General features: G+C 46.2%; 1 protein-coding gene across 17 annotated transcripts in view; it reads right to left on the reverse strand.

Moving 5' to 3' along the window:
• The window catches only part of ZBTB38 (zinc finger and BTB domain containing 38), a 155,883-nt gene that overhangs the window by 59,456 nt on the left and 83,469 nt on the right, over positions 1 to 12,958 (reverse strand). Inside the window, exon 1 of one of the 17 annotated variants that reach the window (XM_073899135.1) lies at positions 3,749 to 5,351. The exons of the other annotated variants lie outside the window; for them this stretch is intronic. The gene's annotated coding sequence lies outside the window, so the exon portion shown is untranslated. Of the gene's footprint in view, positions 1 to 3,748; positions 5,352 to 12,958 lie in introns of those variants that run through there. 17 annotated transcript variants of the gene reach the window in all.

A 12,958-nucleotide genomic window follows, 5' to 3' on the forward strand; every position in this document is an offset into this window, starting at 1 on the left:
TCCAGACCATTTACAAATCACTTTCAAACACACCATTTCAGTTTCTTTCTCACAACACCCCTGTCAGCTGTAAGATACTAGTTCCATTTCAAAGATGAAGACACTGAGGCTCAGAAAAATTACGCCAAAATCCTAACACCACATAACGTGTAATCATGTAATTGGCAAGGTTGGGTTTTCAACCCTGGTCTTGTGACTCCGGGTCACAAACTCCTTCTAGCATACTTAAAAGGAAGACTGTATTTATGTGACTCCAAACGTTAGCAAATATAAACCACCATCTCATCTTTTGAGTGACATGTTTAGCGACTGTGTTTGTTTTATGCCAAATTCAGTGCCAAATGTGAATGTGCCACTCAAAAGACTACTTATCAAGAGCGATTTTGACCAACAGAACCAGTTTTTCCTGACCAGCCTACACACCATTAACACTGCTGGCCAGGCGATCACCCATGCATTCCACTGTGTTCTCTGCCATCTTGCATTACCTGATTACAAAGCATTTTGTTTGATTCATTCTGGAAAATGGGAATGATGTCTGAGATGATTACTGGGTTAGTTAAATGAAGCAATGACTATGGAGACAACTAGTGGCCCTACATGCAACCACCACGACTATTACAACTTCATTACATTCATTACAACCAAGTAGAGTTCTGTTTTCTTAACAGGTGTCTAATGAGAGTATAAGGTAGCATGGGCCCAATAATTCAGAGAAGCAGAAACACTATTTCATCCCCTTGGCCTTGTTTAATCCTTTATTTCTTCCCTCACCGAGCAATCTCCTGGAGCCCACAGTCTAATGGAAGAGACAGACATGCAGACAAACAGCTCCTCTGTGACAATCAAAGTGCTCTAGCAAATGTGCCCAGGACTCTGGAGGATGCAGCCTTAAACTGAGTCTGGGAAAGGAGAGTCAGGGAGAGAGAGGTGGAACCAAGTCTTGAAAGACAGGGAGCATTTCTTTGGAATCCAAGAGAGAAAACCCTTTATTCCAGGCAGAGGTCTAAGCAAAGGCAAGGCGGTGTGAGACTGAATGACACCTGGAGGGAATGGCAAAGAGGGGGGGATGGGTGCTGCACAGGCTGTGGGGAGGGCCTGATGGAGAGAGAGAGATTGGCAGGGATCTAGTTGTCAAGAGTTTTGAGTGTTACCAAGACTTTGGATTTTATCCTCTAGTCCAGAAGTTCTCAACCTTAAACTGCATACTGGAATCATCTATGGTAATTGGATAAAGAACCAACATTAGGCTCCAACCGGAGATTCTGATTCGTTTGGTGTTGGGTAAATACTGGGTATGGCGATTAAAAAAAAAGAAAAAAGATTTCCAGATGATTCTGAGCAGCCTGGACACGGGTGAGTCATTTAAAAGATTTTAAGCGGGAATCATTTGGCAAGTTTGCAGACAGATCATTCTGGGAACCATTTGGTGAGAAGGACGTCTGGAGGGAGTCTACAAAGAAGGCGAGGAGAAGGTAGGGAATGAACGAGGGAGAAAGATTTGAAAGCTATTTGGATGGAAGAATCAACTCAATGGAAATCAGAGGAGAGCGAGCGAGAGAGGGAAGAATGAAGGCTGACACCCCAGGTCCATTACCTTGATGTGCCACTGGCAGGTAGGGAACCGGATCAAAGAGCTGGTTTATGAGGAGGATAATGAAGTCTGTGCTCCCTCAGGAGCCTGTGGGAAATGCAGGTGGTGCCCTCAATCAACAGGCATCCAAAATAGAAAGGAAACTGGGCTGAAGATTCAGATGTGCACTGCACTGACACACTGGAGGTGGTCGAGAACACGAGCAGGGAAATGGTCCAAGGAAGGTAGAGTGGACAAACAGAAGGAGCTGGGGGAATACCACTACCGAGGGGTAACAGATGTATCAGAATCACCTGGTGGCCCTTATTAAAAACTTTAGTTTGGGGGCACCTGGGTGGCTCAGATGGTTAAGCATCTGCCTTAAGCTCAGGTCATGATCCCAGGGTCCTGGGATCGAGCCCTGAATTGGGCTCTCTGCTCCACGGGGAGCCTGCTTCTCCCTCTCCCGCTTCCCCCCCCCCCCCCCCCCCCCCTTCTGCTCTCTCCCCCCCTCCGTCAAATAAATAAATGAAATCTTAAAATAAAACAACAACAGAAAACAACTTTGATTTCTGGATGCCACCCCACACCGACAGAATCAGAATGGTCAGGGGTCAAGCCCCAGAAATCGATTTTTAACAAGTTCCCAGGCATTTCTGAATCAAGACTAGGACTAGACACTGTTATCAGCTTCCTAATAATGCTGTAACAAGTTAGCACAAACATGGTGACTTAACAACAACAGAAATTGATTCTCTCACATTTCTGGAGGTTGGAAGTTTGCAATCAAGGTGTCACTGAAGACTCTGGAGGACAATCTTTCCTTGCCTTTTCCAGCTTCTGGTGGTTCCAGGCAGTCTTTGGTTTGTGGTTTTGTCACTCTAATCTCTGCCTACGTCTTCACATGGCCTTCTCTTCCTTATGTGCTGCTCCTCTGTGTGTTTCTTATAAGGCCACTTGTCTTTGGATTCAGGGCCCACCCCACAAGCCAGGATGAGCTCATCTCAAGATCCTTAGCTAACTTACAACTGCAAAGATTCCAAGGTCATATTCACAGCCATTGGGATATGAACGTATCTTTTGGGGGCCACCATTCAACCTACCACAGACACCATGGCAACAACTCCTCTGGATAAATGGGAGAGGGAACTGAGATCCAGAGTTCACAGCTAAGTTCCCTGGCAGTAGCAGGAAGAAGAGGAAGAGAGAGAGCTGTCGTGGGGCTAAGATCTATAGCTGCACCTCCAAGTCTTATGCTGCCCAAGGGACCCCAGGCCACTCAGTGTGCAGGGCACAAGGCCATCTGAAAGCACCATGCAGACTGGAAAAAATCACCCCAGTCATAAATTAACAAAATGCTACACCACGTTACACCCTCAAAACACAGGTGAAAGCTTTGAAAGACTGGAAAGACTTTCCGTTAATTCACTTTTTAAACTAAATTAATTTGATAGGAAGTTAGGATTTCGTCTCTAAGATACTGTGGCCATTTTGTTCTCACCACCCTAATAGCTTCCAGTCCAGACACGTCACCGAAGCAGCACTGGTTATCGGGACTGGTTATTTCTATCTCTCAGAATGTTTCCTTAGGAGCAGGCAAAACTCTCAGTCACCACCATTAAAGAAGGTTCAGTTATGCCTCCCTTCTCACACCTACCAGAGTCCCCCAGTCCTTGATGAGAGCCCATCACTCCCCATTGTCACACTGCTATGCGTTCCAGCACGGCAGTCCTACGTTATAAAGATGTGGGTTGCCTCCTTGACACACGAAGGTTTTCTGGCCTCTTACCACAGGAACTTGCCTTCTTGGCAACACGGTTTGCATGGCCATAAGGGCCGTGGGGGGTGGGGAGGGTGGAAAGGAACCAGGTGCTATGTTCAGGTTAAAGTCACAGCCAGGGAGCACCAGCCTTCAGAATCAGATTCCCTAGTGTGGTCAAAACCACCCCATCATATATTCCGACGGTATAATGTAAAAGGCACATCTCCCAGCCCCTAGCCGCTAAGATTGTCCCAAAGTATCCCCTAGCTAGCAAACCCATAAGGACTGGTCTTTCTGCAAGTCTCTCCCTGTGCTTCACATCGCCATCTACAGCAGTGTCCCCCACGCATTAATGTGCACGAGTCAGCTGGGCATCTCGTGCAGTGCACTTTCTGACGCAGTGGGCCACTTACATGTGGTCCATCTTCGTTTACATCAGAGCGGAGACAGCTGAGGTACACAGCTGAGTTGAAAGTTTAAGAAAACCAAGTCCCCTGGGCGCCTGGGTGGCTCAGTTGGTTAAGCGACTGCCTTCGGCTCAGGTCATGATCCTGGAGTCCCAGGATCGAGTCCCACATCCGGCTCCCTGCTCAGCGGGGGGTCTGCTTCTCCCTCTGACCCTCTTCCCTCTCATGCTCTCTGTCTCTCATTCTCTCTCTCAAATAAATAAAATCTTTAAACAAAACAAAACAAAACAAGTCCCCTTACTGGCTGGTGAAACGATAATTGTTATGATGGTGAGGATGATGATGCCAATGCCAGTAAGAACTTTCTACATGTGAGGCCCTGTGCTAAAGTGCTTTATAGACATTATGACTCAGCTCCAATAGAGCTAAGGAAAACAGGAGTGGTGAAAAGAGACTGAGAAAAAAGGCAAGGCATTATAAATTCCAGGATGTGCAAAAGGTCAATCAAGTGTCAACAGAGACAGAGGCCAATTCTCACACTGTCCCCGTCTGGAAATAGTTAGGAAGTGGCTAACTGCTTGGTATTTCAGAAAGCATCTGGGCCGAGCCAGTCAACACCAGAGACTAGGTATATGGCAAAACGCCTGCTGTCCTTCACTGTCACCCCATGGCCCAGTGCCAACCAGGTTAGCCTCTGCAGTCTTGGCTCCGTTCCACTGCCTTGGGAGTAACATGCCTGAACAGGGAGTGGCTTCCTTTGGTGGGTTCTTCCTGTTCTATCCTGAGATGGGCACGTGGCGCACTGAGCAGCTTAATCAAGGCTGCTGTGTCTGATGCCTCCCCAGATGTCCTCCAGATGTCCTTGGACATACATGCTGTGTTTTGCTGCTGATTCTACTGACAAATCGCTTGGCCTGTATGACACGGACACAGTTTATCTCCAAAGTGGCTCCCTTATTTGCTGTGACATGGAGAAGGTTCAATGGCCATGACTTTTCCTTGGGATGGGTCTTGGAGAACTTCAAGCCCAGTGCTCTGCAGGAAAAGACTGGGCAGGCTGCCACCGAGGAAATGCAGACTGGTGGGCTGAGTCAGATGGTGTGGCTCTCTAACTGGCATGAGGGTAGCCCAGGGGCTGGATTCAGCCTGCAGAGAGGTTTCTTCTGGCCCTACAGTATTTCAAAAAAAATGTCATGCCACCATTTCGTCACCATTTTGCCATTCCATCTTCTTATACCCAGCCCACATTGAATGTTCATATTCTCTTCCTGCCCCTGTATGTATCTCTAGACCCTAATCTACAATAACATAAGTATAAACCACTTCTAAGTTTTATTCTACCTACAAGGTTCCAGTCTCTGTACAGGGATTCACTGTCCTCCTAAAATTTATGTGGTATCAGTATTCAAGCTTCTGAAACTACTGAAGTATTCCATCTTAAGGAAAGACAGGTGGTGAGAAGCCATGACACGGAATATATTTGGGTCACAGAATATTTCTTCAGGATTCCTCCAGTTTGTTCACGCCCATGTGGAAAATTTCTTAATATATGAATCCTAGGGGGCACAGTGGCAGAGAACAAACTCTTCACTTTGCTCCAAAAGTCACTTTAACCCTAAGGTCAGCTTGAGCTCCACAAATTCAGATTTATACTCTTGGAGGCACCGGCTTTCCTTTTCAAAAGAGGCTCTATACTCATCGTTAGCAGATGATGTAGTGCGGGCAGCAATAATTGTTGAGAATGCATAGGCCTTTACCTGTAGCTCCTTATTGGGTCGGAGTATTCTGGACCATACCACGCTTCACCACCGCGTCACACAAATAACAATTCGAAAAACTAGACCACAGAAATGCAGCGAGGACAACCTAGCAGTCCGGGCTTCAGACAAAGGGACTGACACAATAAAGCATATCCGCCAAGAACACAAGTGTCTCCAGGGAATCTCTGCGAACTACTCAGTAGAAAAATGGTGGTCAACCCGAGGAAGCAGATTCTGCTCTAGAGACCCTGGCGTGGGGGTGGGGATGCAGAGCTGATCCTTTTGGCCTCCGACGCTGGTCCGGGGCCTCCAGGAGAAAAGCTGCTGATGCTCTTGCCCTGTTCTGCCCCCACTTCCTCCCCACTGTCAGTAAACAGCCCATGGTTCACAGTGCTTTCCCCCCACCCGGTAAGATGCCAATGCACAGACAGCACGTTCACGGACCTGAGCTCTCATGTATTCAAGTCCACGGACGTACTTTTCTGGCACACACGTTTCCTCCTCCCATGTTTCCCATCATTTCTCTTCCCCCTCCCATTTTTCCAGTTTGAAGCCACCGCTGGCAACACTGCGCTCTCTGGAGCAAGGCCAGGCATGGCAGCACAGCTCCCCGAGGCGGCATGGGATTGTGAAACAGTCACCTCCTCCCCGGGTCCAGGAGACACAGGTGACTGGCAGAGCTGTCAGGCAAGCCCATCGGTAGGCCAGACGCACAGCGAGAGGCACAGGAGCTTCTGCGCTGTGGAAATGCTGCAAAAACTCTGGCTGGTCACACAAATGGACACGCTACGGTTTAGACAAAAGAAATCGCCTGGGGAAAACTGATGGGTGGAAAAGGCAGGAGGAGGGAAGACTATGAAAGGAACTGAGTCCCGGGGAGCTTCTGCCAATTTCACTCCAAAAGACACTGCGTTGAAGCTGAAGGAAGGTTTCTGGCAGGAGTCAGGTATCCGAATAGCTCCCCCTGCTCACCTGGTGGACCCAAAGTATCTTGGGGGGTGGGGGTGGGGGCCAGGGAACAATCACAGCAATAGATAATCTGTCTCCACCAAAACAGTGAAATCCCCCAAACAAACACAAAGCCACTGCAGATAGAAACCCACAATAGGCTGTTTAAAAACTTACGCTTTTAAATATACTGATCTAAAAAAAAATCTGAAGAACAGGCTGTTCTGCAGAACAACAGCTCGAGTCTCTTGCTTGTGCTTTCATTTTAGAAAACAAATGCTGAGACTCCACAGGGGGAGGAGCTTCTCACAGGGATTCAAACTCATAGAAAATGGCCACCGGGTTTAGAAGCCTGAACACAACAAACAGGACACTCCAGGGACCTTCTGCGAATACACAGCACTTACCTTTCACGACAGTAACTGTCTAGGGGCAGATACAACCTTTTATTCTGACCAGTAACACGAATCAAGGCCTCCAGAGGATTTGTTTGCTGAACGCCACAATGACTAATCACCCGACTTTTTTTATCCTCCCTAAGCAAGGGATCCTCATGGGGCGAAGAAATAGGTCATTTTTAATGTAAGGTAGCGTCGAGGATCAGAGGGAAGACTCCCATCTAAACTTCATTAAAAAAGGCCTCAAAAAGTATTTCCTAAAATAGAGACGCACAAATCACCTTATCAGAAACTCGTAACAATAAATAGAAAAGAAAGTCTTAAAATAGATGATTCAGGAGTGGCAAAAAGCTCTTGAGTGATTTCCTGAAAATGTCAAAACCAAAACCAGATATGAAGAATGTTAAATATACAACAAAACAGGGTACGAGACTCACTCTGCAGTGCACATTCGTTTAGGAAAACATGTGTTTCCCAGGTAATCGACAGTACTTCCGTGCACAAAGTCAACTTAGAGTGTGCAGTGGCTAAAGAAACTTCAGATTTGCTAGACCTTGACAGGACAAATTTTAAAGGTCGGGTTCTCTTTTTAACCCTGTTGAGCACAGCACTCAGTGTAGGCCAGTTCTCTAACGTCTCAGTAAAATCCTCCTCGGGGCTTCATGTCTCTGCCACTCGTGGCTTTTTCCATCTATCCTCGTTGTCTTCTGCTTCCGCAAGGGGGTCCTCCCGCGAAAGCAAAGGTGGAACTCCCGCTAGTCCAAGGGGAGGGCGGAACACACCACACAAGGTATGGTTCCGCCGCAGGCACCAGGAGGCAGGCATGACTTTGGCTCCTGGGAGACCGTCAGCGGCTTCCACCCACCAGCACAGAGACAGCGCCGCGCCCTTGAGGAGCCTCGCTCTCTGAGCTCGCGTCAGGGCTTTCAAGACCAGAATAAGCCGGTATAAGCAGGGACAGACCAGAATGCTGATTAGATGAGTTTTGGTTTTTTTTGTTTTTTTAAAGATTTTATTTATTTATTTGTTTATTTAGAGCACGAGCAGGGGGAGGGGCAGAGGGCGAGAGAGCATCCCAAGCACATTCCCCACCCAGGGCTCGATCCCTCGACCCCGAGACCATGACCTGAGCCGAAATCAAGAGTCGAATGCCCCAACCGACTGAGCCACCGAGGCACTCCGCTGAGCAGATTTTTTCAAAAAGGAAATCCTCTCTTTGGTCTAGAAGCGAATCAACCTAACAGAGCTAATCAGCAATCTCTGTGCCTACATGAACATGCATACAAGTTTGGGGAGACTGTCATTCCAAATGTGGTGGGTCTCTCTTGCCTGGCAAGATAATAAATTCAGCTTTGTTTTTACTGAATTGGTGGTCTTATTATCTAATTGTAATCAACTCTACAAATAATCAGAAGTTGTTCTAACACACGAACAGGAAAAATAACACAAACAAAATGGGGCCTAGAAACAATATCCAACTCACAAAGCAGGAAGGAAGTGACAGCTCCTATCTATCTCACCTTGCACAAAGCCTACCTTCATGGATTGCTGAAATAACTCCAGGATGTTCCTCCAGGATTTAAATGGCCACTAGATTTCTCATGAAAATGCAGCATGGGATAAACAAATGGCATAAAAGTGGCCGGCAGAATACATGCAGACCAGTGCAAGTTGGGTCTCCCTCTTCATAGTCTTCAGAAAATATTTGATTCCTCTCAAAACTAAGTAATTTTAAGCTCAGCAATTTGCATTGAAATGAGAGAAAAAAGTGCTTTAAAAAATAGGAAACCACCTTCTGCCTCTCCCAGTTTAAAAAGACATTTACTTGACTGCTTAATTTTTTTAATATATTTTTTAAATTTTTATTTATTTATTTGACAGAGAGAGAGAGCGCACAAGCAGGGGGAGTGGCAGAGGGTGAAGGAGAAGCAGGCTCCCTGCTGGGCAGAGAGCCTGATGTGGGGCTCGATCCCAGAACCCTGGGGTCACGACCTGAGCCGAAGGCAGACGCTTAACAGTCTGAGCCACCCAGGTGCCCCTCTTGACTACTTTAATTGACAAGGATCCAAGTGGTGAACAGGATGGAAGTTTTGCATCATGGTGCCCAACTGCGTACTAGAAGCCCAACTGGCATTATGGTCCCCTCTCTCCAACAGAACAGCTTCAGCCCCTCTTTAAGCTCTGCCTGCTGACTGCCATCTTTTGTTCTCCTGATCACCTGCCTTAAGACAGGGTCCCACCTGCTTCTGCAGACAATGTACTAGACTGGGCACTGGACACCGGGTTCTCTTCCCAGTTTGCTACTACCTGTGTGATCTTGAGTAAATCCTTCTGATGTCTCCTTATCCAGAACGTGAGGAGGTTGGGCTAGTTTATTCCTAAGGTTCTTTCTAGCCACAAAATTTGAAAACCTTGATTCCCTCCCTCCCATTTTATCATTTCTTGATTGATTCCCAGCCAGTCTCCGTCTTTTGTAAGAATCCTAATTTTCTCCAAAACAAACAATCTCCCACCCTTAAATTCACACGCTTTCTTCAAAAGCATACAAGGTAAAAGCAGAACCCCCAAAGCCTGGCTGGTACTAGTCTATCTATGAGAAGAGTCGGAGGGAACTCTGAAATCAGGACCCCTGGCAGACCTCAAACGTAGAGTTAACTCTCACCCCACCTTTCCACCTGCTGGTCCCAGCACCTCTGCTTCTCTGCTGGAGAGGGAACCAAATTACTGCATCTCAGAGCTAGAAGAAACCTTGGTCATCGTTGAGCCAAACCTTCAGATGAGGAAACCAAGCCAGCAAAGTTACACGACTCTCCTTCCCAAGGTTGCACAGTGGGTCAGACCAGAATGCTGTGCTTTGTGCTTCTGTGCACAAAGTCAACTTAGAGTGTGCAGTGGCTCACACCACCACGGGTCTGGTCTGGTCTCTCACACCATGATGTTTTGTATCTCCTCCAACCTCCCTCTGCAGGGCTCTGGGCTCTTTCCCTCTCCCCCACCGTAGCCTTCCTGAGGGCCTTAGAGGGTCATCAACAAACACCTGCTGAGCACCTCTAGGCAATCCCCCAAGGAACTGTTCCAAACTTTCAACTGGCACAGTGATTCTGGGAACACTGAGCCCTGCATAGGGACAGTAAGAGCTATAACAAGACACAAATCGATGGGTCTCATCAGTGTAGAAATCCACTGGTGTCTTCACTTTAAAAGGAAAGCCTGAAGTAGCACATGGACAAAATAGATAAGGACAGTTGGGGGAGATGAGGAGGCCCCACAAGTTGGGGGTCCTGAGCTGGTACCTGGCACATAGCTGCTACTTGTTGAAAAATTTCAAGTTAGCTCCACCTGCTTCTTGTCAAAAATTCTGAGGTTACAGTAATATCAGGGACAAGGGTCTCTGAGTCCCTAAGCTAAAATCAGGAACAGTGATCTATTTCATATTCTCTCTCTGTGGTTGGGGAAACAACATGGGGTATGGAGAGAAGAGGCTGGACTCTGGAGTCAGACCCCAGGGTGTGAAAATCTCATCAGCTGCATTACTGAGCCTCTTTGCCTCAATTTCCACCACACCAGGTTATTCTAACATTCTCCTCAGATGCCTGAAATAATGCACATAAGGTATAGAACTCATTTCATGAAAATTGCTCCATCTTCTCCCCCTTGGGCTCTATGGGAACAGACAGAAATTCGTATTTCTAGGAAGGCTCCAGGCTACTGGCATCCTCCAAAAGCAGCAAACCATCAACAGAATGCCAACAACATTATAAAAGGACTCGGTCTAATTTTAAAAAATATATTCCCATTATCTGATTTTTAAATTATGTGCAGGGAGTATAAAGCACAATTCAATAAGAACAAGTCAAATATGTTTTATATTTTCCTTACATAGCTTAAAAATCAAGAATATACATATGTCTCAATCCTTTCTTGTGAATAAGCAAGGAAGAGAGCTAGCACTAGGAGGAAAAATAGGATCAATTATTTTCTCATCTATAAAATGAGGTTGGGACAGATGAGCAATGTGAACTGGCCTAAAAATTCTACGACTCCAAGATGCAGACAGGCAGAGAAATGTAATCACGTAGCAGAGATGTTTACCAACCAGAGGACGCTGAGTCATATAGAAAAATGTGTCAAAATATACTTTAATGGCATCACTGGGCAATGCTGCCGCCATTAAATATATTATTTGTCACAACAATTAGAGTTACATCGCTTTTGCAAACTCTGGGCACAGGGACAGGGTGTCACCATTTATCCTACAGGAGGAGAAGCTGCTTTGGGGGCTGCACGTCACCCGGTACTGCTGTGGATGTGCTGCAGCTGGAGACAGTGAGGGGTGAGAATCCTGGCATGCCTTGACTATCTGGGGCTGGGCTGTTTTTATCTTAATACAGATACAATCCACAAACGTTAATGATACTAATATAAAACACTGGGGCATAGACCTAGCTCTGATAGAAACTGGATTTGCAGGGACACCTGGGTGGCTCAGTCGGTTAAGCGTCTGCCTTCAGCTCAGGTCGTGATCCCAAGGTTCTGGGATCGAGTCCCACATCCGGCTCCTTACTCAGCGGGGAGCCTGCTTCTCCCTCTGCCTACAGCTCCCCCACTTGTGTGTGCTCTCTCGCTCTCTCTCTCACAAATAATTAAATAAAATCTTAAAAAAAAAAAAAGAAAGAAACTGGATTTGCAATCAGCATATCAAGGCTCAGGTCTTCCCTATCTTCTGCTTCCCAGAAACTGACACTTGTTAATCCTCATCTTACACTGCCTGTTTAAAATGAAGATTCCCAGGCCCTCCCCCAAATCCACACCCTCAGAATCTCTGGATTGCGGGCCTGGCAACCCACATTTTAATAAATTCCCCAGGTGGATTCTTATCCATATTAGTTGCCAGTCAGTTGAATTATCACGGGATAGATTAGCTACAGCGGGAGGAATGCTCTTTCCATGATAAAATCAACACATTAAAATGAGTCATAAAGATAAGGCTTTGTGTATAGAGGCATCTTACACAGAAATTTACATACCTATACAAGGTTGTAAGGGGAAGGAAATCAACATTTATTAACTTCCTACTATGGTACAGATCCTGACCAAATTACATGTTTCTCAATCTTCAAAATAATCTTATTTGAGTTATAGATGGAAAAAGTTAGACTTACACAGAGAGTAACGTTTCTGAAGTCACAAGCCTGGAAAATGGCCCGGTGAGGTTGTGAAACTAGATTTATCTGACCCCAGTCTTCTCATTCCATTGTATTAAGCTCATATGCCCATGAAAACACACACACACATACACACACACTCTTTCTCTTTCTCTCTCACACATACATACATCATACATTAGCCATTTAGTAAAAGGCAAAGGAATTAAATTACTTTTAGCAAACCTCTTGCATCAACAGAAATGTAGTTCTTAAAGAACTTATCCTATCAACAGATATTCTCTGGTCTGTCTGCTCACAACAGAATAAAGTGTACAAATGATTACTATCAAAACCACATTTAAAAGCTGTATTTTTAGTAATCAGAAGTGTTTTGGGGGGCGCCTGGGTGGCTCAGTTGTTAAGCGTCTGCCTTTGGCCCAGGTCATGATCCCAGGGTCCTGGGATGGAGCCCCGCATTGGGCTCCCTGCGCAGCGGGAAGCCTGCTTCTCCCTCTCCCACTCCCCCCTGCTTGTGTTCGCTGTCAAATAAAAAAAATCCTAAAAAAAAAAAAAAGTGTTTTGGGGGGCTAGCTAGGATCAAATTTAACAGTGATTCTTGATTTGTGCAAACTACAAATTCTTAGAAATGAACCCATTTAATATTCATTCAGCAAGTCATATTACCTCAAAAACAGAAGTGCCAACAAACATGATCTAGCCTTTGTTGATCCAATGGCGTCCTGAGTTCAGCACCCCCCGCCCTCCGCCATCATCTGACACTTCCGGCTCCCTCCACTGGGAAATCCCTTCTGCTGGCTGGCTGCTGGAGTCCTGCTCTCTTGCAGTTCTTCCTTTCTCCCTTGCCAGACTTCTCTCTGGGTCCTCCCTAGGTCCTTCCTTCTTTTCTCATAAGGATCCATCCTCAACCTTTGCCTCCCTATATTCTCTCTCTAGAAAATCTTT

The sequence above is a fragment of the Callorhinus ursinus genome, unplaced genomic scaffold (assembly GCF_003265705.2).
Source record: "Callorhinus ursinus isolate GAN/ISIS: 27379988/994484 unplaced genomic scaffold, GSC_fseal_2.0 scaffold1, whole genome shotgun sequence".
In the NCBI taxonomy this organism is placed as follows: Eukaryota; Metazoa; Chordata; class Mammalia; order Carnivora; family Otariidae; genus Callorhinus; species Callorhinus ursinus.